Below are 6,497 nucleotides of genomic sequence, written 5' to 3'. Positions count from 1 at the left end.
AGTTCTTTCTCTAGTGGCTCTGTCGCCTTTCCCATTTTCTTCTAGAGCGCAGATAAGAATTTCAATGCCCCCATCCTGGGATTATCAATTTCTGCAGCTGGCTCGATTACCGTCTCCTCGAGTTCAGCCTTGTCTTCAGAGGCAGAGGCTAATGTGGCTTGAAAAGCATTAAACGCGGTTCGATTTGGACATTCGCCCGCCCTGTGTGGCCCTCTACATATGAAACAAGACAGGGGGCGATTGTAATTGTTATGCTGTTGTGGCGGCCCCCGCCAGTTGTTTTCTGATCTCGGTTGGGATGATTTACGGTCCCCCCCTGTGTTCTTGTCTCCTCCCCCAGGTCTGGGAGGACTGGAACGACTGTTTCTGTTTCCCCCATTTGAGGAAGTGGACTGCTTTCTCACATCTTGCGAGTCAGTGCTAAGGTCCTATAGCCATTCAGCTGCCGCATAGGCAGAGGGGAGATCCTGTACTCTCTGTTCATATAGTTTTGATTTTGCCCACGGTTTCAGCCCTTCAATAAAGCAAAAGACCTTGTCTTTTTCAGACATATCTCGTATGTCCAACATGAGTCCTGCAAACTGTTTTACGTAGTCTTTGATGTTACCCATTTGCTTCAGCTCTCGGAGTTTTCATCGAGCCAAGATCTCAACATTTTCAGGAAAGAACTGCGAGCGAAGTTCTTGTTTCAATCTGTCCCAAGTATCAATAGTGCATCGTCCTTTCTGTATGTCTGTAAATCGTGATCTCCACCACAGTTTTGCATCTTCAGCCAGATGCATCGTTGCTACTGTGACTTTCGACTCTTCAGTCACTGTGTTCGTCGCCTTGAAGTATTGCTCAAGATCGAAGATAAAATTTTCCAGGGCTTTTGCTTCTCGCACCTCACAGAAGGGTTTCGGTTCTGGGATTTTTATTCGGCTTACTGCCATTGCTCCCCCAGATGAGGTTTGGTTCCCTACCGCTCGGATGGTGAGATTCACCCTAGCACTCACATCCGCTATCTCGGCTCTGACGACGTCAAGGGTCGACCGAAAGTCTTCAGAAAAATCGGTTACCATCTGAAGTATTGCTTTTTGGGAGCCATCCAACTCTTCGATGCGCTCCTCTATGTGGGCAACAGAGCCCGATGAGCTATCGCCACGTTCAAAGCTGCCGGACCATGCTGTTTTAGTCTCGAGGGTTTCTACCCTCATCATCAATTCTCTGACAGGTAATCCGTCTAGGCGGCCCACTACCGCATCGATTCCATCGGCTTTCTCAGCAACTTCTTGTAGCCGAGTCTCTAGGAAATGGACACTATCCGGGACCTCTCTCAGGTAGAGCATTTGCTCTTCCATCTCTACCAACCTATCCACATGGGACTTGTTTAGGTTCTTCGTCGCCGACATGATCACTGATCTTCCCTCTGTGAGCCGACTTGGCTCTGATACCAACTGTCACAATCGCTCTTTTGGAAGCTTTTCTTAGCGATTGTGCGGCACTTGTTTCCGCTCATGAACAAGTCAGCCAACTCGAATACGGACTGCCGGTGGCACATCGAGTGCCTCTCACAACCTCCACCCCCGTTTTAGGGAAAACGGTTTTAGAAAACGGGTTTGGAGAAAAGGTTTTCGTAAGAAGTTTTTGTGAGTGGGAATAAAGAAAGAAATATTGTAGAAGACTAGAAAGCAATAAGCAACAACAACAGCTTTATAGAGTACTACTCCGGGTATGAGGAAGTGATGTTTAGTCTTTTCCCCATATAGTGCATTCTGAACAAAAAGCCAACTGGCTCCCTTGCATATGCAAAAGGGCGAGTGGTCACTTACAATGAAAATGTAAAGAAAGCAAGCTAACTAAGCTAATACTATACAAGATATGAAAGTATGCTAGAAGGGGGTTGGATCGGGCATGCGACAATGGGCAACAGGCCCTGGACAAGCATGACCGTGACACTTGGCATGCCTGCTCGACGCATGCCTTGTGCATGCCCTTGCGTTAGCTGCGTGCAAGCCCACGGCCATTGCCCAAGCCTTCTTGCTTCCAAAGATTAGTGCAACATAAAGCCAGCCTCCCACGTACTCTTAGGTCTTGCATTCAATGAGCTTGGCCCTCCACATGCATTGGCCACCTTTTGATCCTTTTTATTTTCATAATACTAATGTTTCACCATTTCATCTTGCCCTAATATCTTTATTACTTTTTTTCCCTTCTCCAAATAACCTTCCACCTTAGATTTCGGGTCTTACATTTACCACCCCCTTAAAATAATTTCATCCCCGAAATTAAACGAAACTTATTTTATAACAAAATTTTTAATAATTGATTTTCCTAATACAGTTTTGTTACACAACGACTTTTATCCTAGTCTTCTACAACTTTCTCTTTCCCTTTGCTCACGATCGATATATTGTCTTCCCTATCTTGAGCTAACCCATATAGTTTTCCCAATATCATTTTTCCTGTTTCTTCTTTTCTTCCTCCTTTAGTCCGTCCTCCTTCAACAATCGTTGGTCTCATTCCTGGGTGGCTTGGTGATTATATATTTCCAATATTTATCAACTGGGGACATTCTCGTTTAAAGTGTCCTGGATTGCCACACTTAAAACATGTGCGTGATCGTCTTTGAGTTTGTTCCCAACATCTTCCCCAGTGATATTTATTACAAACCGGGTATCTTGGTTTTTGGTTAACACTCACCATTGACTCCTTTATTTGGCTTTCCCGTTCAAGGTCTGCTTTAGTGTTTGCAATTCCTCTTCTTTTCCTAACCTTTCCTAAACTTTTTGTCATTTATTTTAGATTTTTCTAATGTATTTCATTATATTTATCCCTTTTCAGGTTCCGACCTAGACCATTTTCTAATATTATCTGGCTTCCATACCTTAGGTTAGCCTTTTCTCGATGCCGTTTTGGCTTTAACTTACCCCTTTTTTTTTCTTTCCTATAGATTCAATTTATACTTATGCTAGACTCAACTTTTCCCAGGTTTTACATAAACCTTTGCTCTGATACCAAATTGTCAAACCCCCTCCCTAGCCTTACCCCAAGACTTGGAAGAGAGCATGAAGAAATACTAGTACCATTCTATAATAATATTTTAATTTAACATTTCCCCCTTTATCTATTAAAAGCTTTAACATATTCACAATAACCATCTAACATTTCATACATGTAGCTAAATTTTCCTATACTCTTCTATTACATGATCTGAGCCATGCCCTGAGAAATTACCAAGTCCTGGTGTTTTGGGTGGTTGTTGTCGACATTGTTATAATACGCTAACACTGGGATGTATGATGTTCTATGCTCAAAATGATGTGATACTACTTTTAGATATCCGTTAATTATGGATGTTCACGTAGTATGCCATGCGTTGTCACAAGTTTCCTTACGATGGAACCAAGTGTAATTCCACCGCAAGTTTCTCGTTGTGATCCAAGGTCGAACACGGGGACTGATTTAGGTTATTGTGGTATGTTAATGATATATGCGACCAGGTTTTCAATCTTTAAAAATGTGTTTGTACAGGTATATAAATTGCGATAAAATAAAGTAAAGCATTAAAGATGCGATAATAACATAAAAATACAGTAAACCTAAGCTAGATGATACAAGATACAGGTTTCATGTTACAAGATGCTAGGTCAAGGCTGGCTGTGAAAGTTTTGCAAAGACGTGGAATGTGGCGGCAAGTCTTATGAACAGAATAGAAAGAGAAAAATAAATAATATAAATAGTAGCGCAAGTTATTAATTGCATTATAAAAGCTACAAATATTGTTCCACTTTTCCCTTGGTGCACACCTTTCAGTGATCGGTCGCGCTCCTACATGTCTGTGGTGAAACAGAGACTAACGTAATGAACGCAAGGTTGCTTCCATGTCTGGAAGTACTACTCGCTTTAGTAACGCATTTTTCTGACATTCTTTCGATAGATCAGAATGACATCTTCACTTCTGCTCTCAAAGGTGAAGATGCCATTGAGCATGCATTAGCTAAACGCATTTTATATCTTTAACACAGATTAAGTACTTGGTTAATTCATATTACTTATCAGGGAATTAAGAAGACATCATGAAGAAAGTGATTGACGGGTGAACAGAAATAGGCAGAAAATGATAAATGAAAGCTATCGAAACATTTAATATGTCTATTAAGCATTTGATACATGGTGTGTGAATGAAGAGATAAAGAGACGGTGAAATAAAATGATGACAAATATAGAAAAGATACAAACAAGTGCCAATATCTTGGCACAAATTTGATGGAGATCTGCTTGCCGGATAGGATGGATTTGATGGTAGGAAGAGCTTCCCTCTCAGGCTTGCTCCATCGGTGGCAAGGATCTTTGCACAGAGCTTCCAATCGGGTGTTTGGCATTTTAGATCTAAGATTCACTCTCGGCCTTATCTCGTCTTCTTCCCCGATTTCTTCATTTAAGCACTCAGCTCAGCCTTTTCTCTCAACAATTTAGCAGCACTTAGCCCCGTATCAAGTAGCATACGTTTTCTCTGAAATCTATGGGGTATTTATAGGTGCAGGTCTTTGACTCCGACCTTGTGGTCCCCACTGATTGTTATGGTAATTCCGAAGATGGAGGGATATTATTCTTTTTATTATGCAACCAGACCGTCAATTCTGCACAACTGTTAGTTGTACACGTGTTTCAATCCTCCGCTTTTGCGTTGCTCAGCTGCATCTTTCGATCATGGGTTCGCATGCGGCGTTGTTTTTATTACCGCATGCGGTTGAAATACAGCTCGAGATCGACTGTAGCATTGCGCCGTCATTGTGGTAATCATCTCTTCATTGTTGATTGACGGGCGCAATGTGACAGAGATGCGTTGATCAGTGTCTCGTGAGCCTTGAGCACAAGCGGTGACTTGGTCTCCTGCAAAACAGAGTAAAATTCGGCTTGTCGTCCATCTTTATGGTGTTAGTGAGTGTAATTGCGAACATTTATAATTATTGTAATTCTAGGCTAATTTTCATACAATCGGTGCATATTCACTAACTTTTGGTCGCAATATCTAGATAAGGTGGCATAAATAACTCGTATTTCTACAAGTTATCAGTTGTAGACTTCTTTCTGAACGCTCCACTTTGCAACCTGCGGGAGGAGGAGGGAAAATAGAAGAAAATATTTGGAAAAACGTGAGCTAGTAAGCCCAGTGAGTGGTGTCTTTTAAGATAACAATAGCTTAACAAAACATATTTTTGGGAAGTCAATCACATAATCATAATTTCATTATAATCTATGTATGATCACATGTAATCTCATTCAATCATTATCCTCCGTTACATGCTATACTTGGCATGTTCACATCATGCATATATTAATAATTACAACAACTTTTTATGGAAACTTTTCTTTAACCCGCTTTCCCTGCCAATGTGCACATCGATAACTATTTCCCATTAGTCATGCTTAGGTATCTTGACTATATTTCCTGCCGGTCATCACTGACTATCATTTCCTGCCAACCGAAGTCGACTATATTTTCCCACCAAGTACCATTTTTAAGCATGTTAACTTATGTATTTCGGGTATAATCTTAGTTTCCATAGAAATTACACAGACAATATCATGACAAGTAACATAATATTATAAGCATGCATTTTGTACTTAACTATGCATTTATTCATATAACAATGCATAAAACTAAATAACCACTCACCGTAAGCAAGATTTCCTACTAAAATCACTTTGAGAATATCTTCCTGAGATTTCCTCCATATCAATAAAAATTCCTCAATTAATATGTAACGACTCAGATTTGTACGCATACAAGAAATTAAATGTCAAATAATAAGCAAGACGAAATTTTATTTAAAGGGGTGGAAATTTAGAAGGAAAAATAAATAAATAAATAAATTTGAAATTGGAAATTTATTCATTATCCAAAAGATAATGAATAAGGGAGCAAGCGGGAGCGAGAAAGTGGGAGAGAGCGAGAGCCACACCAGTGAGAAAACTGGAGAAAACGAGATTCTGAGAAGAGAGCTGCGCGATCGAAGAAAGAATTGGAGAGCGAGAAACCCAGCGAGCGATGTTAGCGAGATTGAGGTTGGCGAGAGTAGAGAGAGCGAGATCCCTGGAGAGAGCGAGATTGAAGGAAAATTAGAGAGAGTGAGAATTGTAGTGAGGAAGTTGGAGAGAGCGAGAGTAAAGAGAGCTATCTTAGCGAGACAGTAGGAAAGAGCGGGAGCGAGAGCGGGAGTGGGAGCGAGAGCGAGAAAGCTGGAGAGAGCGAGGCGAAAGAGAAAATTTGAGAGCGAAAGTGGAGAGAGCGAGATTTCCAGCAAGAAAGCTGAACAGAGTGAATTCCTAGCGAGAAAATGGGAGAGAGCGAGATTTTAAGAGCAGAGTGAGCGAGATTTGGACAGAAGCGCGAATTATGCGTTGAATTTGGCCACGATCTTATAGATTATACATGGAAAAACCCTAAAATTGAATACAAACAAAGAATGATGACGTAAGTGCAAACGTTAGCCAAGATTAGGTGTCTTATT

The sequence above is a fragment of the Benincasa hispida genome, chromosome 11 (genome assembly GCF_027475165.1).
Source record: "Benincasa hispida cultivar pf3 chromosome 11, pf3_genome.v1.1, whole genome shotgun sequence".
Classification (NCBI taxonomy): Eukaryota; Viridiplantae; Streptophyta; class Magnoliopsida; order Cucurbitales; family Cucurbitaceae; genus Benincasa; species Benincasa hispida.
The sequence above is the reverse complement of the archived record's forward strand: the minus strand, read 5'-3'. Positions refer to the sequence as shown.